General features: G+C 38.1%; 1 protein-coding gene and 1 long non-coding RNA gene across 9 annotated transcripts in view; one reads left to right on the top strand and one right to left on the bottom strand.

Annotated features, from left to right (window-relative positions):
- The window catches only part of LOC127572744 (uncharacterized), a 33,035-nt gene extending 25,794 nt beyond the window's left edge, over positions 1–7,241 (top strand). For both annotated transcript variants that reach the window (XR_007956672.1, XR_007956674.1), the window contains one exon: positions 7,117–7,241. This is a non-coding gene — a long non-coding RNA (uncharacterized LOC127572744). The remainder of the gene's footprint in view (positions 1–7,116) is intronic.
- kiaa0825 (KIAA0825 ortholog) overlaps positions 1–24,218 on the bottom strand; it is a 279,512-nt gene that overhangs the window by 9,210 nt on the left and 246,084 nt on the right. The window lies entirely within an intron of this gene.

Below are 24,218 nucleotides of genomic sequence, written 5' to 3'. Positions count from 1 at the left end.
GCAAATGGGATTAGTGTAGATAGGCAAAAAGGTTGGCAGGTATGTAATGCTCCAAAGGGCCCGTTTCTGTGCTGTACACTCTATGCCTCCAAGACTAAAAGCACCAATGAACATGGAAGGGTAATATATTTCCAAGTCGGGCTATTGAATGGGTTGGAGGGAAACATTTCCTTTGATGGCAGAGGCTGTAGATTTGAGATGCCATCTCAGAGATGCTTATTAAATGCAACACATTTTGTAGATGGTATGTGCAGCAAGCATTGTACCCTTGAGGTAAAGGCAAGAATGTTTGGGGTGGTGGATAGGGTGCCAATCAAGTCGGCTACTCTGCCCTGATGGCATCGAGCTTCTTCAGATTTATTCTCATCGGCTGGAGAGTATTTAATTACACTCCTGATTTGCACTTTGTACTCGATGAAGATGCTCTCAGGTGTCACAAAGTGATTCATTCACTGTAGGATACCCAGTGTCTGAACTGCTCTTGTAGCCACAGTATTTATGTGGCTGGTACAGTTGAGTTTCTCCTCAATGGCAGGCCCTAAGGTATGAAATTACCAATCAGTGAGCATTGTCACTATCTGATGATGGGAGGAAGGTCATTGATGAAGCAGCCTAAACACCACCCTGAACATTTTTGCCTTTACCTCGTGTACAGTGCCTGCTGCACATACCATCTACAAAATGTGTTGCATTTAATAAGCATCTCCGACATGGTCTCTCAAATCTACAGCCTCTGTCATCAAAAGGGATTACAGGTACACAGTAGCAACACCACATGCATGTTCCCCTCCAAGCCACTAAATAGCTTGACTTGGAAATATATTACCATTGATGAGCAGCTGAAAAAGGCCTAGACCACTACCTTGAGAAACTCCTGCAATGATGCCCGAGGGTTGGGATGATCGACCTCCAACAATAATAACTATCTTCCAATGTGCAAGGTATGATCCCACTGTTGGCATGTTATTTCTGACTTTAGGGTTCCATAATGTCACAATCAAGCATTATCTTGGTATCAAAGGTAATCACCCTCACTTCACCTCTGTACTTCAGCTCTTTGGTCCATGTTTGACCCATCAGGCAGGAGGTACACAAACTTGGTCTCACATCTCCAGGTGCAGGAACAGCTACTTTTCTACAACCATCAGATTCTTGAACCTACCTGCGCAACACTAACCCAACCTCAGCAATGTAACACTATGAACCACCTTTTGCACGACCATGGACTTTACTTCAATTGTGTCTTTGTTTTATTTTGCACTAAGATCTTGCTTTTGCACAGTCTTTTTTCTGTTGTTTATTTTTATGTATAATTTATATTCTGTGTGTTGTCTGTACCTGCGTGCCTGTGATGCTGCTGCAAGCAAGTTTTCCATTGCACCTGTACCTCACCATACTTGAGCACATGATAATAAACTTGACTTGACTTGAACATCACTCGGAGGAAACATTAAGGATAGTAAGGGCATGAAATGGGCTTTGCATTATTCTATATGACATGACTAATATTTTGGGCTAATGCCCGCTGGTGAGTTAGTTAGTCAACACGAGGAGGATTTTTGTCCCTATCGATCTACCGGTCATAAATGCAACTGCTAAGCATAGTACAAATAGGAGTGACCACCACCTGGACTTTGTGAAGATGAAATTATGTCTTTACATTGAGGACTTTCCCCATCATTTCTGTAGCACTACCACGCTTCTGAAGAGGATAGATTCAGACTTGATCCAGCAGTTCAAAATTGGGTATCTTTGGAGCAATGTTAGCTATTATCTACAGAAGAATTACATTATAACAGGATCTGTAACCTTGTAATTCAGGATATTTTCTGCTCTAATATTCCTATCAAGCCATGTGTACATAAATATAAGGTGCTAATCTGATGAAATTATAAAACAGAAATACATACATGCTGAACAGTGGAAGCAGCATGCTACGCAGAAAGCAAAGCAATCTCATAATTGAGGGAATCCAATCAAAGTTATGCACGCCTGCTACATTTAGTCATGAATATAATGGACAATTAGACTAAATAGATAAATAAACTCCCTGACCATATACATTTTCAGGTTGGGAAACTTCAAATATTTGTAAAAGACTTATATGGTGTTCACAATCTGATGCTCATAACCATCCTCATTTAGAAATGCAGAGTTCAGTCACCTCCTCACCATCAAATATTCAGTCTTTAGCCAATTTGATTCACTGCATATGAAATCAAGAAATAGTTGTGTGTATCAGATGCAGTAAAGACTAAAGGCCTGAACAACATCCCAAGTGCCATGCTGAAGACACATACTGCAGAACTAACTGCATTCTATCCAGGCTGTTCCAGTACAGCTGTAACATTAGTGCAACACTAGACCAATCATAATGGAAAATTAGCCAAATATGTTTTGTCCATAAAAAAACAATGAAAAGCAAATCTGCCCAATTACTGCCTTATCGTCCTATTAAATCTAGATGTGGTATCCTTGGCAATGATATTACACCTTTTGCTTATCAATGATCTATGTCCTTCAAGAAAGAATTTTACTTGCTCACTTTTACATTCAATTGAATTACTATCTTTAAATCCATCACCATAAACGTCCTAGGAGTCAGCATCGACCAGAAATTTAACTAAATCAATCTTCTAAGTAAATAACTACAATAATTATGAATACTGGGTCCTCCTACAAGGTACAAGTCTAGATTCATGTAGCTCAAACAACACACAAGAAGGTTGTTACCAAATGGATTGTTCTTTCACTTTGGCTTGGCTGCAGGTCAATTGCACACATTGACCACATGCAGATCCTGGCTCTGCAATATCTACTACAGGCAGAGTAGCTGTATCTGAGCTGGTGGATGTGAATATCAGAAGGAAATAACAGTGTCTTCTGATTCTTATCAGCTTATTAGAAGATAAGAAATAAAGGCAGAGGATCCTCCGAACCTGCTTCAATAATCAATTAGCACTTGACTGAGCTGATCTTCAGACCATCATTTTTGGCCCAATCTCCATCACATTGATTATCCAGTAATTCAAAAACAAATCTCACTGGTTTATCATATACTCAATATAACTAAATTATGACATGATCACCATCATATGTAGTATGAAACTCAGTGCTGCTAATGGCCTACAGCACATGGATGTCCAATTTTGAGCTGCTGATAATGTCTTTTACCTCTCCTAGTTTGTATTAGATCTGGGTGCTAGATTATGGAATTGCTGAAAGAATACACACAGTGCTCTGGTACAATGTTTCTCACCGATAGAAGTAAAGGGGGATCTAATTATGAACAGACAAGAAGATGGGGCATTGCACAGATCCAGCTATTCATCTCTTGAGAGAGAAACCTGACAGCTTACTCTTTTCAACCTTGTCTGAAGCAACAGTCTCCAATTCTCATTGACTGGCAGCACAGATTGGGGAAGCAAAAAAGCAATTTTTTTAAAAATTGTATATAGAAAATGTTTTATTTTGAACGTTGCTTTAGAGAATAATTATTGTTTTTTCAAGCAAAAGGTATTATTCAAAATGTGTGTTTCTCTACAACATCACATCTAAGCTACACTAATTATTGAACATCCCAATTTTCTTGCCTTACAATGATTTCATTTTGTACATAACTGTCCCAGATGGTAGTTTGTTGAACCAACTTACTACCGAGGTTGCTACATTGGAACTACATGGCCTGTGAAATGTTTCATCTCTGCACATTTTACCTCAGAGTCCCAGAGTATTCTGCGAGAAGTCTGACACAACATAACAAAATATTATTGCCATTCTCACTTGGGTTTGTTTAACAATAGAGTCTCAAAAAAGGACTTATGATGCAATGCATTTTAGCAGTCTCCAAGTTCCTTCTAGTGTCATAGCTAATAACTTTAATAACAAATTAAGATTCAACTATCACACATCAAATTTCAAAGGAGCCTATTGATATTTAGTCCCTTTAGGCTTACAGTTATATTTCTATAAAGTACGATTAAAATGGATGCTTTACCTTTCTGTATTATTTAGCATTGTAAGTAATAATTCCAAAGTCATTTGCAAAGTTTAATCATTTTTAGGTTGACATTTTGAAATGAAATTGCTTTGTAATAAGAATTAAATGTTTCAGCATAACTATTAATAACATATGAAACAAGCACTAATGACATATGGATCTTTAAGCCTGTGCCAACACAATATCACATGATTTTGTATCTCATTCATTTTGGTACCTAAACCCACATCCCCAAGAGACAAAATGACATAAACATAGGGGTTAATATTACTGTGTGATTTAAGAGTAATTCAGTGATAAGATCCTACCAATAGTTGAATACTGCAAGAATTTACTTCTCTAGATTGTCAATGATTTCCCTAATGATCATCAAACTATAAAATGTGGCATTTGTCAGTAGATGCAGTCTAGAGTACTCCTGTCACTAAAATATTGAGAGTGAGCATGACCAGTCCATGTGGTATCTGTGAGATGTTTTTTGCACCACTGTGTCATCCATGAAAAGGTGTTTAAGATCTAGACAAGAAGCCATTGTAAGTCAGATGCAGCAAAGTAGTCGAAGATGCAAAGAAAGCTCAGTGTTCAGTGTGAGCAGTGTGCAGAATACATTGTGAGTGTGAAGAGTGATGTCTGGCAGTCTGATATTGAATGCAGGTTTATTGTGATTGGCCTTTTAGTAAACATTCAGTTTGAGCCTCAGTGTTGGTGAAAGCTAACTGTTTATTTGTGAGTCAACAGCTCCTGTCGTTTGCAGACTAATGTGGTTGAAATTCTCACTAGTGAAGAATTTTGAATATTGCTCTACTGTTGTAATTGGGGTGAGCTGGATGCTGGAAAAACAGCATGCACAAATACAATAAAATCTCACACCAGAATAACTATACTACGTTAATGAAATGTGTGCAAAATTGTTTAACACTGTACTTATGTGAGTTTTAACTTTGCAAAAACCTGTCTTTTTGGTGTTGTGCAAATGAATTTCCAGGCCACTGTCTTCTAAATTTGCAGTTGCGTGAGTCTCAGATCATGGAAAGTTACTGCTACAGTATTATTTGGGAAGTAATAGTCTGATTGGAAATTTAAATGTCCTCTTTTTTCAAAGTTAATTCTTGAATTACCTTAAATTAATGGGCATACATCATTCTCAGTGAAAAATGTTTCCAGCGCAATGTGGATCTAGACATCTCTTAGAAATTCATCACCACATTTGAATTATTCACTTCATTCCCTTTTGTTTTTACTTCTATCAAATACAATTGAAGAAATATACCTTAAGTTACAAGCTAGTTAGAAATCAGCTTATTTAATTCAAACCTATTCTTAAATTGTTAGCTTTTCAATTACCATATCTGCTTTATGAATTGTTCCATTAACTTTTGCTAGTTTTCAGAAGTGGCAAATACAGAGTAGTAAAGTAATTTTATTTCCTTCATCCTGACAGCATACATTGAAGATTGTCTTTTATGGTTCAGCACAAAACAACGTGCATTGCCTAAGGGTAATTTTGCAGACAGAAGCAAAGGCTGCACAAGATATACAACGGGAATTCTAGTGGATTATAATGCAAAGCACTTTATTAGTTAAAACAGAAACAGAAAATCCTGGAAAGTAGGGCCATCAATTAATCAGTGTTGACACATAAAACTAACATGAAATTAATGCATTAATTATTCTTAACATTGCAATTATGACAGTTCAGGTGAAAATAAGGTTTAAAGAATTAAAATTAAAGAAGATGGGCTGTGGTGATTTTGTTTGTATAAGACTCCTATGACATATGGATGAGATATAAGAATGAAAACTGCAATTTAGCAGCATATCTGACCTAAATTGTTGATTTCTAACAACAAATATTTTTAGCTGACTCTTTAATTTCAGATTTCCAGCAACTGCACTACTCTGAATCTCACACAACCAACATTATTATTTTCTCAGTTCTGCTTTTAATCATCTCTCTCTATTTATATTCCTCCAGAGAGATCAGCTATAATGAACATACATTCATCACCCACTCTTAGATAGTACCAACAATGTCATCAGGATAATATCCATCCTTTCACACATTCCTTTTGTTTTTCCAACCTCCCCTTTTTTTTTGCAGCTTAAAACATATTTGTGTTCTCACTTTTTCAGTTCCAATGAAAGGTCATCGACCTGAAATGTTAATTGTAGTTCCTTCTTCATGGATGCTGCCTGACCTGTGGAATATCTCCAGCTTTTTCTGTTTATATTTCAGTTTTTTAGCTAAGAGCTCTTTGTCAATATCTTGCCTTCTGTTAAATTTGTATCTCTCAAAGGGAATGATTTGTCATGATATTGAGAAACATTCCACAACACAGGTCTTGTATTCATTCCCTTTTTCAGTCCAGTCTGTCCAAGTGGAATAACTTCCATGAAATAAAAATAGAAAATACTGAAAACATTCAACAGGTCAGGCAACATCTGTGGAAAGAGAAACAGTTAATGTCTCAGGTCCAGAATATTTTATCAGGGTCAAATTACTCAAATTCCACCCTTCATTCAGGATCACAGTGAATAACTTGCACCTCAGTACATGGCTAAGAGTAACTGAACATTAGAATCAAATTCTTTTTTTTGAAACAATGAGTATCTTGGTCCAATCTGTAGTTCTTGCCAGTAAAGATCTGTCTGAGTTTATAAATGGATAGATTACTGCATATGTTTCCTTTTATGGGACCACACCAACTTGTGCAAAGGGAGGTAGAGATTCCAACATGAACTACTTGAGTTCATATGTTAAGAGGAATGGCCAAGTCAGAGAAAATCATGTCTCTAGGTGGATCAGGAAATAATCCTCAAGATGTGAATTTTTCAGTGAATATTGCTTAAAAAAATCTATAGTATGGATTTGTTGGCAGTGTCACCTCAATGTTGATTTGCAACTCTGTGTTGCTTGAGGAACTAATTTAGCTTGGATAACATTATAGGTTTTCAAAATGGATCCCTGGGGTGGTAAGATTTGTGTCTGTCTGCTTTTAGATTATTTAAATGTCCCTGTACTTGACATACTGGCATGTAATTTACTTTTTTTTTAAAAGCATATTTCCTTTAATTATATTAGTGTTTTACTTTAGTTATCTGACATTGTCTTTCAGTGGTGAATTGCTGAAAATGTTAAAAGTTGCAGTGTTCCATCACCTGGAAAAGTTTAAAAGACACTGGGGCCCACAAACACCATTTGTTCATCTACGGATCAGTAGACAATCCTTCCTCTTCAAAGGTACCACCTAATATGATCCAAGCCTTAAACATGAATTAACATTATTTGTCCATGCATTTTTTTTCTATTTGTAAACTCTGATGAATGTTTCCTAGGATATATTTTTAATTCAGATTGTTTTGAACTTAAGTGTAATAAGTCCTAAAGCAAATAGAATATAAAACACAGATCTCTTCCTACAGCACATTCTGTAGGAAGACCACCTCAGGCTTTAACAAAGCAGAAAAGTATAAATAATTAAACTGATAAATTGCATCAATACAAAATATATATTCTCAAAACGCATTTCAAATAATCTTGCAATTCCCTGAATCACAAATTTTTAAAAAACGTTTTCCAAAGTGCTCTCCTGTTAGATTTCATTCGCTACAATGTAAACTAGATAAAATACAGAGGTATTGAATACCAAGAGAGGTTAAGTGGGAAACTAAGGATGCCATAGTAGAGTGACCTTTTAAAAGGTTTTCCCAACTTACTTCTTTTGGGCTTTTTTTTTCTGATGATTGAATTATTTGGAAAGTTTTTTGCCTATTTCCCTCCTGACTCATCCATTCTGTTCAATGGGTTCAGCAGCCCATGACTTTCCCATCCTGCAAGTAAGGAAGCTTTTTTTTTGCTGTTTCCATTCAATGCTGCAGATGACAACAAGAATTTAGTTTCCTTTAAACAAGGGAGCCAATTAAGTCAATAGAACTGAATTTTGGAGGAGCAGCTGCTACTATATTGCATGTTTTGTTCAGGCGAACGAAGACAAACTTCTACCCCACATCCTACAACAGAATATCACTTGAGGAGATTGCAGTGCAAGAAATATCAGTGACTATTCTAATGCCAATCATGCGAGTTTTCTTTTTAACCAGGTCTAAAATCCTGCCATCTTACATCTTAGCACAATGCAAATCCTTTTATAGTTGAGTGATCTGTACTTATTGCTGATTTTGCATACAGAAAAAAATTGCATTGCAGCTTATAAATTCACTGTACTCGCATTTAAATGGCAAATACAATCTGAAGGACATTTTCTATTGTTAATGATCTGATTGAGGCTAGTGCTAAGTGATAACACTTTTGTAATCGCTACTTTTCTAATATTTTAACATTTTTCAAAAACCTTCTGTTTAATTCGAGGAGTTAACCTACAATTATACTGACTGATTAGAATTATTCATAGTTAATTATACAAAATGGAATATCTTTAAAACCTACATCACTTACTTTAGTTTTGTAAATGGCTTGAACAAAATACAAAGTTCAGATTCCAGCTACAAAGAAATTACTTTATTTCTAGAGCTCTAATTAGCCCTAAATTTACTTCTTTGGAATCTCAACTGCCTTGCTATAAAAGCCATATCATTGAAAAGAATGATTCTGAAGGAGGTAAAAGAGAGTTGTGAAAGTGGAACAATGGAAATGATAACAGAATTAGGCTTGCAGTTTTAAAAGTGATTATATTACAAGATCATATTTTACCCAATATCCTTATTGGAAAACACATTTTATAACAGCTGGTTTACTGAACAAACCATGGTGTTGGAGTACCTGCAGTAAGGGTGCCTCTTTTGGAATATTGTTAATTTCAGTAACATTTTGTGGAAATGATTTCATATAGTTGTCAGTTGTAAACCATTGATATCCCAGTATGCCAATTATTATTTCTCAATTTTTTTCTAATGTTTCTGTTGCTCAGTACCCTTGCCAAAATACACAGCAATGCACACTGTTTGTCCTTTTATTCTGATTTTTTTGATTAAGCCTTTAGATGCCTTGGTCACATTGTTATATTGTTTTTTTTTCCATTCCTGCATAGTAGCTAATATTTCTGTCTAGCTTGTAGCTTCATGAAAATTTCGACTTCACTTGTCAAAGTAGTGTCATGGCTACGGCCCATAACTGTATAATGCACCTTCAAACAGATTAGTTAATTGTTAACCCAGGAATTGCAGTGAATGTAATTTAGCATACCTAGGTGTCTTAACAGAAAAGGAGTGTGACAAGTCATTCTGTAAATGCAGTATATTTGGTTTCCTATTTTACTCCAAGTGTCACAAAACTGGCCTTGTTTTTTTAACTATAAATCTTGTCTATGTCTTATTGATGCTCAGTCATGGATCACTGAAAAAATCCTACCCCTTGTGTGTGACATACTTTCCTATTGCTGCAAGTAGTCTTAGCTGTTGAAAATTCACCCATCACATCTAAGTGATGTGTGAAGCAGTTATGTGTATAGACAAATTAGTAGTTTAATGCAGAATTCTTTAGCTCTGCAGCCAGATGAAGTTCCAAGTATTTAGCAAGAGCCCGGAAAATGTCAAATTTCCCATGATATTTTGCCTAATGCAAGTCATATTGAATGCACGTTACATTTCATTTCAAGATAATGTTGTAGTTATTGCTAGAAAGTAATACAATAAAACATCTTTAATGCTGCATGCCCAGAACTATGGTGCCGGACTGACAGATTTTACAGATTCTTGGATGTTATTCCTATTAATAATCTAATACACTTTAATTCACTTTGTTTTTAAGATGTTACACATTAGTGTCATAGATTTTCCAGTGAACCCAGGAAGTTTAAAGAGAGCTTGGCATATAGGGCCCCAGTGAGCTAAAAGGCAGCATAGAAAACAGAACCCGATGTGTTTGAAGTCAGTGCGAGAAACTGAATCAAGTGATTTTAAAGGAAGAATAAAAACAGAGAATGCTGGAAAAACTCACCAGCTCAGGCAGCATCTGTAGAAAGAAAAACAACTAACTTTTCAGGTCTGAGACCCTCCATCAGACTTCGGTGTTTAAAGGGAGCGTGCGAAACAAGGTGTGGGCAAATTTAAAGGGACAGCAGGAACTGGGGCCCAGATGAAGTTAAAGGGAACAAAGGAACCAGGGCCCAGGTGAGTTTAAAGGGAGCACAGGAACAGAGGTACCAGTGATCTTAAAGGAGTCTGGGAACTTGGACCCCAGTGAATTTCAAGGAAGCGAGGGTGACAAGGCCATGGTGAATTTCAAGGGAATGCCCTGCTGTGTCAAAGGGGGCATGGGAACCAGGTCCCTGTTGTGCTAAAGGAAACACTAGACCTTGGAAATTTAAGGCGTAGGTTTAGAGAAATATTAGGAAATGAGATATTATGCAAATAGCAAGGCAAATTATTATAGAAGTTTTTATGATCTTAAAAATAAAGAAGTAAACAAAGTATGTGATCCATACAGCTTGCATTTATTTCTTAACTGAAATGGAGACTGAAATTCCTACAATAAGAACAGAAAATGATGGAATCACTCAGATCAGGCAGCATCTGTAGAAAGAGAGACAGAGTTGATAGTTCAAGTTGAAACACCCAATAAGGAAGTCGGAAACTTCTGATGAAGGGTCTTCAGCCTGAAATGTTAAATCTGTTTTTCTTTCCATAGATGCTGCCCGACTTGCTGAATGTTTCCAACATTTTCTGTTTTTATTTGGATTTTCAGCACCTCCAGTTTTTTTTTATTTTCATTTCTTGAAATTCATGTAATCCTTTTAACAAGTAACCTGAGGAAAATGCTTTAAATTGTCTCAGGTTTTCAGGAGTCCAAGCCACAATTTTACATGGTCTTCTGGACGGGACTTCATGGTTGGCCAGTATATTTGGTTGTATTAGGGAATAGGGAAACAGTGGACTATCACAGAAAACTGTAGTAAGAGTACACCAAAACACTCATGGAATATCAGCACTTAGTTATTTAAGGTGAATTATACAAACATTAACAAGAATACAAAATAATCCATTCTAAACAGAGTTGCTCTTTGAATAATTACAGATAGATTATGGGTTGTGGTCTGTCAGATTTATTGTTAAATTATAGTCCTTTCAATGCTTCACATTATTTCACAAGATTGTGAAGATACAAAAACATCATTTGAGATTGTTAGCAGATAGGATACAGGTCTACTTCAAATTAAGTCCTTCTGGAGTAAGAGAACACACATGTCACACCTCCTCGTTGAGTGATAAGAGATAATTACACAGTAAAAAGTTATAAATTATATTGATATTTCTTATACTAGGTTCATTGAATGTTTACCTAGAATTTTAAGTAGTTTGAGATAAATGTCAAATGTACTAAGGATGAAAATGTTTGAAGACTGCAATATTGCTCCTTTAACAAGACTTAAAGGTCAACTGGTATACATTGTATTTTTCATATTTTAATCCTATTATTACCATGGTACAAAACACTTCACGTAATTAGGTCAGGAAGCATCAGACTAATTCTTATCACTTATTCATTGAGAACTATCATATTCAAAAAGTGAATGAATCAGGCAGAACAATGCTCATCAAAACAAGTCAGATAATGTATGAAGGTGGAAAATAAAAAGTATAATGGCTCTGAAATTTGCATCACGGTGCTGGTTTTCTTCAGCACCATATGTCTGAGTTTCAATTCTCTTCAGAGTGGGACACAATTTTGACCATTTCTGGGCCAAATTGTGCCATTTTGGAAATTTTACTGGATGCTTCTGAGCAGGATTCATCCATTCGTGAATGACATGATTTCTACATCACTGATGAATGGAATGACATCATTCCTTGCACAACAATCTTTTTGGTCCATTATCCAGAAAGTTAGACTCAGCTGTCTGTCAGCAGTTATCATTGGGCACTCCCAGGACAATCAGGCCGACATCTTGGAGCAATGGATTGGGACCGCTATCCCATTCTTACCTTTTGTTCCTCACTGCCCCCCAACCCCACAGTAACCTATGCTAACCTCCTGTCGCCTTCCCCCAACCCACTGCCACAATCTCCTCATTGGCAAAGGTCTAAGATCATGACTCCATAAAGGTGGCCCTGATCTATACTTCCCTTATCTACTTACTGGATCCCCAATCTACTTATGGCCCTGATATAGTTCACCAACATCACTGTTTCCCCAAATAACTATCTGATCACCGGTGCAACCTAAGCCCCAGATCAGATCAACACCTGCATGCCCTCTCTCACCCATTTCCCCCCCCCCCCCAATCCCCAAATGCCTTTGGGCAGTATATTTTTTTTACCTGGCTAAATAAAGCATGTTGCTTAGAACGAATCAAGAACTAAAAATTGTCTGAATTCATACCCTTTATGTTGACTTCTTTATCAATTAACATGTTATTTGTGAAATGGAATTTGACTTTAATGGAAGTAAGTTTAATTGCATCATCGTTTAGGTAAATAATGACAAACATCCATAATTTGCAAATGTTCTGCAGATATGTTTAATTCACTTCGTAAAATCACTTTAAGTGTGATTATAGTCAGCTCCAACTTAGTGCAATTTATCAACCTAGTTACAAAATACATGGGTTGCAATTTATATGACATCCCTAGATAGGATTATGTTTAATTTATAAAACAAGAGTTAGTTAAAATGTTCTCAAGAAATATTCTCGCAGCAAACAGAATTATTTTGTATCTCTACACAATGTATCAATTCATTTTGAACTGCCTGCTAAAATTATAAAATTCCACATTTACGGGAATGCGAGGAGGGCAAGATTATTAATAACGAGGAATAAAATATCTCTCAATAGTTGCATAATCATATTTATCACTATAATTTATATTTTCAGATGGCTGTAGAGGAAATAAAAAAGTATCCATCTATGTTACAGAGAGATTAATATAATTGTAGAATTTGTTTTTCATATTTACAAATTTCTTGATTAGTTTACTTTGCAAATCAAATAAAAGGTCATAATCTAATTTACATTTAATTTGAAACACTTATTGTCAAAACCCAGAGTGTCCAATTTAACATGTTTAATAAATTCAGAAAGTCTACTGGTAATAATAATTTAAGCTTGCTGTGCATTTTTGAAACAATTAATGGATTATCTATATGTTGCATATTTTACATGATAAAACAGCAGAGTTAAATTGCCATCCTTAACAAAAGTGCACTTTGCAAATTAAAAGCATTGCGATGGAATTTTTTTCAGCCTCTTTAGGAAGCAAACATTCCTTAACCAATTAAGCTGTATTGTAATAATTCCATGATTTATAGCAAGTTGTTAAAGTTTCAGAATTTGGCCATTCTATATTAAAGTCACAATCAATCATGTCTTGCTTAGAAAACTAGCAAGTAATGGCTGTTGTACTAGCTGCTTTTAATGATAGAAAGAAAGAAGTATCAGCACTTGTCAACAAAACTGCTTACAACATTGCATTAGCATGCATCGACTGGTGTACCTATTTATTATTCTGGCAGTTTCATGCACAGAGCTACAAGCTTATAAAACATTTTGTCTGCAGAAGGCAATTGTATACTATTGGTTTACTGATAGAGTGGCAGAGGAAATGTCTTCTTGACTTAGGTTTTAGAGCAAACGAAAATGTGAATTCTCTGGCCAGTATCCTCATTGATGTTAAGAACCACTGAATAATTCAAGAATTCTCCTATTCATGTCAATCACCGTTATCAATTACCCATCAGTCTTCTTGTCAAAACAGAAAGGATTAATTTAGCTGAAAACAAGATAAATAAGTGGATACAATAACACAGGTGTAGAGTTGCCAATCTGCCATGGTTAAATTCAGGCGACCATGAGGCAACCATGATCACTGCCGCAAATGGGGTGTCTGGCTTTGGTTTTAGAAATGCTTTTTTCTATTAGGAGCCAAGACTCCACTTAGCTTGGCATAACAAAATTAATCAGCCTCTTTTGATTATTAATACATCACTCCGCACAGTGATAAAAAAAACATTGTACAATGTTTCTTTCAGTAACATAAATGAAATTCCTACTTCCTGAACACAACCAAAACCATGTACAAATTGGGACAGTTGTTAAACAAAATTGCACTTTGAGGACTAATTGTGATGTAATCCAAAAATAACTCTAAATTCTACGAGGGAAAAAATAGTTCTTTTCATAATTGTATTTAAATAGTGTGAGTGGAATGTTTCGACAAAAATATGTTGTGAAGTATTTTTACAAATATGAAAAGCGTTTCAATTTTTTGAACATCAAATTATTGCCAAATTTAATGTGAAGTATATTTGTAAAGGTTACTCTTAAAATATCTCCTGATAGCCATACACTTAAGAGACTAATAAAGCAAATATTTTAAAACTACTGAATGAATTCACAATAAGTACAGGTCTTTGCATCGTAAGGGTCCAGGTCTGATTTTTTTCTTTCAGAAATCTAAAATATTTTTCAGTAACAATGAATAACAGTTAAAAAGTATTCCTTGCATGAAATTAATAAAGTGGAACATCTAAGTGAAGGTTCTTCCAATTAAAATCATAACTTTGGCAGAAACCCTCGAAGGAAAATCAAGAAATCTTTACTACCCCAATGCTATAAGTTGAAACTTGATGTTGATGGTAATAGAAAGTAAAATGTAAAGACTATTGTCATTGTCCAACTACTGAACCAGTGAATTAATCATCTAATGTTCACTAGTATACAATTTCCATTATAAGCCTTCTGGGTTTTAACAGTGACATATAATTAAAATCTATTATAAAATAAGATTAAACTACAATAGCAGTGTAACATAGGAGCCCTCCTTGACATTAGTCATTGAAGTTTAACTTTGATTACTTATTTTAACATAAATGCCACAACAGTAGGTTATTCTTTCATGAATCAAAGAAGCAGAATAGGTAAAATACAAAAATGTATCATTGAATCATTCAGGTTGTTTAATTACTGCAACAAAAATTGTCACAAACAAAAAACGTTACACTAAAGCAAAAGTCAACCTTGTTGTACTTCTGGATATAAATATAGCAATTAAAATCTCAGAAGCAAAAATTCACTAGGGATTTGGAAAGCACCATTTTCGATATTTATGATTAAGGATTAGGAAAGTAACATTTTTAATAAAATGGTTTTATTTGCTTTAGGAATTTTTCAATGTCATAAGTTTTAATAAAAGAGTAGATGATCATATCAATAGTTAGTCATTTTGGAAAAAAAAGTCCTTATTACTGTAACTTAAGGGCATAAAAACATTCAGCCCCACTAGTTCAAGCCAGTATTATGCTCCACACTAACCTCCACCTATCCCTCTCCAATAGTCAACACACCCTTCTATTCTTTTATCTCTCATGCTTAAGTAGCTTTTTCTTAAATGCATTTCTAATACTTACCACATGTGTACCTTGTGACAGAAGGTTCCACATTCTTTCTGTTCTTTGGATAAATTGATTTCTCCATATGAGGAACCAGTTCCCGACCTTTTCTCCCCATGTGCTTTAGTCCGTCACATCTTAAATAAGGCCTAGAAATTCTCCAGGGATAACAAACAATCTGCTGGAGGAACTCAATGGGTCGCGCAGCACCTATTGGAGGAAAGGAATTGTCGATGTTTTGGGTCTGAGTCCCGATGCAGGGTTTCGACCTGAAACACCAACAATTCCTTTCCTCCCACAGATGCTGCTCAAACCCCTGAGTTCCTTCAACAAGTTGTTTGTTGTTCCAGATTCTAGCATCTGCAGTCTCTTGTGTCTCAATTCTCCTGGGATCTTTGGTGAGTCATAATGCTGCTGTGGCATGATTTGCACTGCTGACCATGATAAAATTTGAAAGAACGGTTCATTTGATGAAAATTCAGCACAAAGGAATGTAAAATCCCAAGTGAGGTTGGGGGAGAGGGCAGGGTGTTGGAGCATGAGTGAACTACGTGATTCAAAAAGATATGGGTGATTTTTCCTCCAGCTTATATTGTGACGATGAACTGCATTAAATTTTCAGCAATCTATTGTCTTACTCCTCCGTGACTCCTCAAAATACATCCTCATATTAGTTGCTTCAAGGCAATATATAACTGCAAGTTATGGCATATGGCATAAAATAAATATCATAGGCCATCTGGTAACTTAGGCCCAGATGTTGCAGAGATCCTATTGATTGGCACAGGTCAAATTTTTTTAAACTAATTTTCAGGATATGGAGGGGAGTCACTGCCACAAGATATCCAGCCTCTGACCAATTCTGTAGCCATGGCTGGTTCTGATGAGTACCTGGTCAATGGTGACCCAGGATATCAATGATGGAAGATGCAACAAAGTGGTATTGCGATTGCATGTCCAGGACAGGTGGTAGGCAATGCTCTTGTTGAATTTGATCCCCGTCTCCTTCTACTACAGAATGCTGCTTGTCACTACCATACCTGGATGTCGTCTCAGTCTTGTGCATGCAGGCATGGAGTGAGAAACTTACTGAACAGCTATGAATAGAATTGAATATTATGACTCCTTACCAGAAATTGAAATGAAAAGAATTGCAGATACAGGAAAACTAAAATAAAATACAAAAAATGTTGGGGATATTCAGCAGGTCAAGGAGCATCTGTGATTTGAATTAATGTTTCAGGTCAATGAAGGGTCATCAACCTGAAATTTTAACTTTCTTTCAGAAATTGACCTACTTCTGTTGTTTCTGTAGAACTCCAACAATAAAGTTTCATGGATTGACTATGGAAAATATCTTTGAGCACCAATCAGCAAGGACAGATGTCAAAGATTAAATTCACTAAAGCCTTCAAAGCACGAGCACAGTCTTTGGCTGATGAGTAAAGTTTATTTGAAGAACAAGACTTCAGACCAAGTCCAAAGTTCATGACCTATTAGGTAGAGGTGATCCCTACCCTTCTATATACTTCTAAGGCCAAAGCTGCCTACGGCAAGTACATCTCCACAAGACTCTCCAAATTCACTGAAAAGATAAGCAAAGCAACATCAATGTCCTTTCCCAAGCCATCAACCCTAGTATTAAGGCCTGCCCTACAGACAGTATGCCTTGTTGGGTAGGTCACATTGTTCACATGCCCAACACCAACCTCTGAAAACAGAAACTCTTTTCTAGTTTTGTTATGGCCTGTAACTGTTCAAATTAGAGGAGGAACATAGAGTCATGGAGTCATAGAGCAATACAGCACAGAAACAGGCCCTTCGGCCCATCTAGTCCCTGCCGGCCTGGTTTTCTGCCTAGTCCCATCTACCTGTACCTGGACCATTGCCCTCCATACCTCTCCCATCCATGTCCCTATCCAAACTTCTCTTAAGTGTTACAATTGAACCCACATCCACCACTTCCGCTGGCAGCTCATTCCACACTCACACCACCCTCTGAGTGAAGTAGTTCCCCCTCAGGTTCCCCTTAAATATTTCACTTTTCACCCTATACCTTTGACTTTTAGTTCCAGTCTCACGCAACCTGAGGGGGAAAAGCCTGCATGCATTCACCCTATCTATACCCCTCATAATTTTGTATACTTCTATAAGATCTCCCCTCATTCTCCTGTGCTCCAGGGAATAAGGTCCTAACCTATTCAATCTATCCCTGTAATTCTGGTCCTCAAGATTTGGCAACATCCGTGTAAATTTTCTCTGCACTCTTTCAAGCTTATTGATATCTTTTCTGTGGGTTCTAATATTCAGAATTGTATTGAAAACCTCGAGGGCATGTATCAGCAACACACAAAATTCCTGTGTAAATGGCAAGAGCGGCACACCACTTCACACACTGCCCAGTCACTCGCCCTGTTAACCACCTTCTACACTATTTTGCAAGTCTAAGGTTCCCACATTGGCCTCATCAGTCATTTCAGAAATCATACTACCTGAGTGAAAGCAAGTCATCCTCTATCTTGAAGGACTGCCTGAGAAGACTAGAACTGTGAATGGATTTTTGATAAAACATAGAATGATTGTGATAAGCAGGCTTTTCTTTAGACAGCTGGTCTCTGAAAAGCATGGTCATTTCTTTTGTAAGTTCCAGACATTTTAGGAAACACCTATGACCTTATATTTACGTTTTGCTGAAAGTCCTTGAATTGAATTTTGATCCTCTGGAACTCAATTCTTGATCAAAAATGTGAAGTGGTCTGGAGCCAAGTGATTCTGCTGGAAATTGTTAATAGCTCATTGCAGAAATTAGCCAAAAGCTGAAAGAAAACATTTTCCAGGTTGGACTTTCAGCAATTCAGGCAGGTGATACTATCATGGCTGCATTGGGTGATGGTGAACTCCAGCTAGTAAGCAGGTTTTAGGAACAATGGGCTTTCTTGTTATCTGAGCTCTGTTGTTCTGCCCAGTGAACCTCACTCCCCTAAACCTGAGATCAGTTAATCTCAGAAAGATCCAAGCATGTTTTTGGCCTGCACCTCTGAGATTGATGCAGTTGAAAAATAATACATAGTTGAAGATCAAAAAAGGTTTCTGTTCTCATTATTAGAAACACATTGCAAAACAGAAAATTTATCTGAAAATCCCTCGCTATTTACAAAGAGCTTAATATTGTCCCATGCAACTGTAGAGCTTCTACTACAAAAAGTGACTGAAAGAAGAATTAGCCTGCCCAGGAGAGAAGTTTCCCACTGGAGAGCCATCTGCAAGGCATTTTAGCATTTCTTTCACAAAGTTAGGCTATGGCAAAGGGATTCCTCCATCCATATACCTAACTGTCTGAAAAACACTTGGGCAACTGGTCAGATCTTTCTTTATCTGACACTTGGGCCCAAAATGCAACACGGTAAATCTATCAAGCTTTTCATGTAGTCCTAAAATGCTAATCCTAAACTCTCATCTCTGTACTTCAATTTAACTGCAATTAATATAATATTACCATCTATAAATGTGAGTCCATAAAGCAAACTTCCAGCAAAACCTGGTTGTATGATGCATATTCATTTTCTCAGACATGTGACCACTCAGGTAATATTCCACATTGTCAAATTTCCAACATTATAACAGTTTCACAGCTTTCAGAGCAAGACCTAAATGACCTAAACCATAAGGGAGGAGGTTCCTGCAACATAAGCTGCTAAATCCATTTGAAGGATGTTCTTTAGATCCTGGAGTTGGAGTGTATGCCAAAAAAAACACAAAGTGGGAAGAAAAGCCAAAGAAATTCACACATCTGAAACTTCAATTAAAGCATTCAAAAAATCTCACTGACAAAAATCAGAAATAACAAGTACACCAAAAATGCTGCAAAAACCTTAATCACAAAAACAACACTCAGCAATTCTAAGTTAAATTCCACTATCAAAAAGCACATCTGTGAAATGTTCAGCAGATCAACCTTTAAAAAAATCACTTGCTGAAAGGGCAAAATGAGCCTGACCTTCATTGTCCAATTTATATGAGCAACCTCAATGCATAGTGTATTCCCCTTGAGAAAATCAGGGAATCACTCGAGTACAATTTACCATGCCATTCACATATATTTTAAGTCTGCAAGAGCACTTTAGGTGAAGTTTGTGTGCTACACTAATTGGGTAGGGATCCCATAAAAGAGAATTCCCCCCTGACATCTGAGTCCCTACGAGCACATTTTGTGCCTATGGGACTGATCCTGCAAGCTGGAAAATATAACATACTATTTGCGGTCAACTGCATAGCTCTCAAAAAAAACTATGAAATAATGTGTTCATGAATCTGTCTCCTTGACTGAAGCAATTGATTTGCTCCTGCTAACTGATGTGAAGCATCCGTTCCTCAGCTTCCAAGTTTCTTGCTGCTCCTCATCAAGAAGCTGATAATGTTTCTGTCTGTGACAATATCGTGCTGTAACAGAATATTGTTAGAATATTGTTCCACTTTTGTCAACGTGCTTTGGGACAGTAAGCACACTTGAATCTGTGCAATTTTTTTCCTATCTAAATTGCCAAACACTTCAAACCTATCGAAACAACAGTCATTCCTATTTAGTGTATCCTATGAATTATCCTATGAACCAGCAGAAATTTTTGATAAGTGGGCCATCAACAACCCTTTGAATCTTTAAATTGTCAGCAATGATAGCAAATTTGGAGGTGACTTTGGTGCTCCTGCCAGTGATTATGGCTGATATCATGACAAAACATGGTGTCAATTACTTACTGAACAGATCTGTGGGCAGAACAGTGGGTGGTTCCTCTGAAACCTATGGATTTAGGCAAGTGATGATCTTCACTGCCACAAGAAGTGAAAATGCATGGCTGATTTTGACTGAAGGCCTTTGACAGCCAGGTATTACAGCTCAGTTACTGGTTCTTTGCAGAGCTTTAGTCTCCTCATTCATTGACTAGTCTTAAGCTCTTGGAAGTTAATAGTCACGCAGTTCAACTGAAAAATGCACACGTAAATTGGAGGTTCAATTTCAATGGGAAATAAAATGTGATTGAAAGACAGGGGCATGCTATGTGGATTGTGAAGTCTGTGATTTTCTCCTAGGCCCTCTGAACATCTGACATGCTAACAAACAGAGGGGCCCAAACATAATCTGTGGCATCCAGCTGTAAGTGGGTCACTCATGCAGGAACAGGTCTTTGCAGTGCTTGTTGAGGTGTACATCACCATTACATCAAGGGAACCTGCCCAAACAGGTTAGGGTCTGATGCTAGGAACCCATCTCAGTTAGATTTCTTTGAAGTACTTTCCTTACTTGCTCACACTCAAGTACCTAACCTCCCATTAGCCAGTATTGTTCAAAGGTGAGTTTTTAAAGCATAGAACTTTAGATAGAAGAAAGTGAAAGATAGCAAGAGCTGTAAATTGCCTCTGTATGTGGAAACGAAAGCATCTTGTTAAGAGAACCACAAATGTCTCAGCATTCTCTCCATTTCTTATAAAGAGCTCAGAATTGTCCTTTTGCTCTTTCTTACATGTTAATGGTGTGCTCATTTATAATTCTACTGACAGTGTGGAATTTTCTGTTCTGCTAAGCCAATGCCCTGGGATCATATCATGATGGAAAAGGAGAATCTATATTGCTTTAAAGCCACCCAAAACAACACTTCCCTGGAGGAAGCATTCTGATTGAATTGGTCATCTCAAACAAGCTTTCATTTTGGCAGCCATACAGAAGAAAAGCAATCATTGAAAATAACCATAGAACCATAGAATACAGCACGATACAGGCCCTTCAGCCCACCATGTTGTGCCAACCTTCAAACCACACCTAAGACTATCTAACCCCTTCCTCCCACATAGCCCTCTATTTTAAATTCCTCCATATGCTTATCTAACAATCTCTTGAACTTGACCAATGTATCAGCCTCCACCACCACCCCAGGCAGTGCATTCCATGCACCAACCACTCTCTGGGTGAAAAACCTCCCTCTGACATCTCCCTTGAACTTCCCACCCATTACCTTAAAGCCATGCCCTCTTGTATTGAGCACTGGTGCCCTGGGAAAGGGGTGCTGGCTGTCTATCTATTCCTCTTAATATTTTGTATACATCTATCATGTCTCCTCTCATCCTCCTTCTCTCCAATGAGTAAAGCCCTAGCTCCTTTAGTCTCTCCTCATAATCCATACTCTCTAATCCAGGCAGCATTCTGGTAAATCTCCTCTGTACCCTCTCCAACGTCTCCACATCCTTCCTATAATGAGGCAACCAGAACTGGACACAGTACTCTGAGTGTGGTCTAACCAGAGTTTTGTAAAGCTGCATCATTACTTCGTGGCTCTTAAACTCAATCCCACGATTTATGAAAGCTAACATCCCATAAGCTGTTTTAACTCCCCTATCCACCTGTGAGGCAACTTTCAGTGATCTGTGGATATGAACCTCCAGATCCCTGAGCTCCTCCACACTGCCCAGAATCCTGCCATTAACCTTGTACTCTGCCTTGGAATTTGTCCTTCCAAAGTGTATCACCTCACACTTCTCCGGATTGAACTCCATCTGCCACTTCTCAGCCCAGCTCTGCATCCTATCAATATCCCTCTGTAAGCTTCTACAGCCCTCCACACTATCCACAACACCACTGATCATTGTGTAATCTGCAAACTTGCTAACCCAGCCTTCCACCCCCTCATCTATGTCATTAATAAATATCACAAAAAGTAGAGGTCCCAGAACCGATCCCTGTGGGACACCACTAGTCACAGCCCTCCAATCCGAATGCACTCTGTCCACCACAACCCTCTGCTTTCTACAGGTAAGCCAATTCTGAATCCACACGGCCAAGCCTCCCTGGATCCCTTGGCCTCTGACCTTCTGAAGAAGCCTACCATGTGGTGCCTTGTCAAACACCTTACTAAAATGAATGTAGACCACATCTACTGCACTACCCTCATCAATCTTCCTGGTCACCTCCTCAAAGAACCCTATCAGGCTTGTGAAGCAAGATCTTCCCTTCACAAAGCCATGCTGGCTGTCCCTAATCAGTCCATGATTATCTAAATGCTCATAGACTATATCTCTTAGAATCCTTTCTAACAGCTTACCCACCACAGATGTAAGGCTCACTGATCTGTAATTCTCTGGACTATCCCTACTACCTTTCTTTCCAGCGACGAGAGAGCGGAGATTGCCGGAAAATAACGAGGTTTTTTTTTCTCTTTCTAGCGTTCGGGACAGCGGCGAGTGACTGCGCAGGCGCGTGACGTCACCCGGAAGCGCGCGGGCGATTTAAAAAGCAGACGAGCATATCTAGCGGGCAGCGTCGGAGCGGGCAGCTGAGTGAGAGGGAGCAGAGTGGGTTCGGCTTTGGCTCAACGGGCTTCGGCGAGAGCGGGAAAGAGGCGAGATTATAGAGAGGGGTGAGTTATTAGTTTAGTTTAGTGTTGAGCTCAGTGATATTCAGCAGTATGCATCTGGGATTAGTGTTGTGTTTGGAGTGTCAGATGTGGGGCCCCTGGGAGACGACCAGACTCCCTGATAACTACATCTGCGCAAAGTGCACCGAGATGCGGCTCCTCAAGGAACGGATTGAGAGTCTGGAGCAGCAGCTGGATGACCTTCGGTTGGTTAGGGAGAGCGAGCAGGAGATAGACAGGAGTTATAAAGATTATGTAGACAGCACCTCAGTGGCGGTCCCCCTCAAAAACCGATATCTCATTTTAGATTCGGTTGGAGAGGATGACTTCATAGAGGAAGACCTCAGCAGCCAGGACCTTGGCACCGTGTCTGATACTGTGGTCCAGCAGAGGAAGAGACATGCAGTGGTTATTGGGGATTCGATAGTAAGGGGTACGGATAGGAGATTCTGCGATAGCGATAATGAGTCTCGGATGGTGTGTTGCCTCCCTGGTGCCAGGGTACGGGATATCACAGACCGTGTCGAGAATATTCTGAGAGGGGAGGGTGAGCAGCCAGAAATCTTGGTACATGTAGGTACCAATGATGTAGGTAGAAAAAGAGAAGAGGTCCTGAAGGAGGAATACAAGGCATTAGGGAGAAGGTTGAAAAGTAGGACCTCAAGGGTAGTAATCTCAGGACTACTACCCGTGTTGCGTATCAATGACAGGAAGAATAGAAAGCTCTGGCAGTTAAATGCGTGGCTGAGTGATGTAGGTAGAAAAAGAGAAGAGGTCCTGAAGGAGGAATACAAGGCATTAGGGAGAAGGTTGAAAAGTAGGACCTCAAGGGTAGTAATCTCAGGACTAGTACCCGTGTCGCGTATCAATGACAGGAAGAATAGAAAGCTCTGGCAGTTAAATGCGTGGCTGAGTGACTGGTGCAAGGGGCAGGGCTTCAGATTCTTGGATACCTGGGACCTTTTTTGGGGGAGGCAAGACCTATTTGCTAAGGATGGGTTGCATCTAAACTCCAAAGGGTCCAATATCCTGGCGGGAATGTTTAATTTAGTTGTAGGGGTGGGTTTAAACTGATCTGGCAGGGGGATGGTAACCAGGATGCTAGGTTACAAGATGCTAAGGTGAGGGAGAAAGTGTATAGAAACGAATCCATTGAGGATGGCAAGAATGACAGGCAGGTGATAAGTCAGGATAATTTACTGAATAATAGAAGTATAACAAATCAGGATGTTAGGATACAGAATGTTAGGATCGGGGATGAGGATGTTCGGATACCGAATGTTAGGATAGGGGATGAGGTCTACACGAACATGTCTAAGATAGTAGGTAGCGAAGATAGTAAGAAGGATGGACAGGTAGAAAGTCAGGATAATCTGCTGATCAATAGAAGTACAATAAAATCAATAGCAGATACCAGTCTAAACATACTATATTTAAATGCACGTAGCATCAGGAATAAAGTAGATGACCT

This window comes from Pristis pectinata, chromosome 7 (genome assembly GCF_009764475.1).
Source record: "Pristis pectinata isolate sPriPec2 chromosome 7, sPriPec2.1.pri, whole genome shotgun sequence".
Taxonomy (NCBI): domain Eukaryota; kingdom Metazoa; phylum Chordata; class Chondrichthyes; order Rhinopristiformes; family Pristidae; genus Pristis; species Pristis pectinata.
This window is presented reverse-complemented; position numbering and strand designations above follow the sequence as displayed.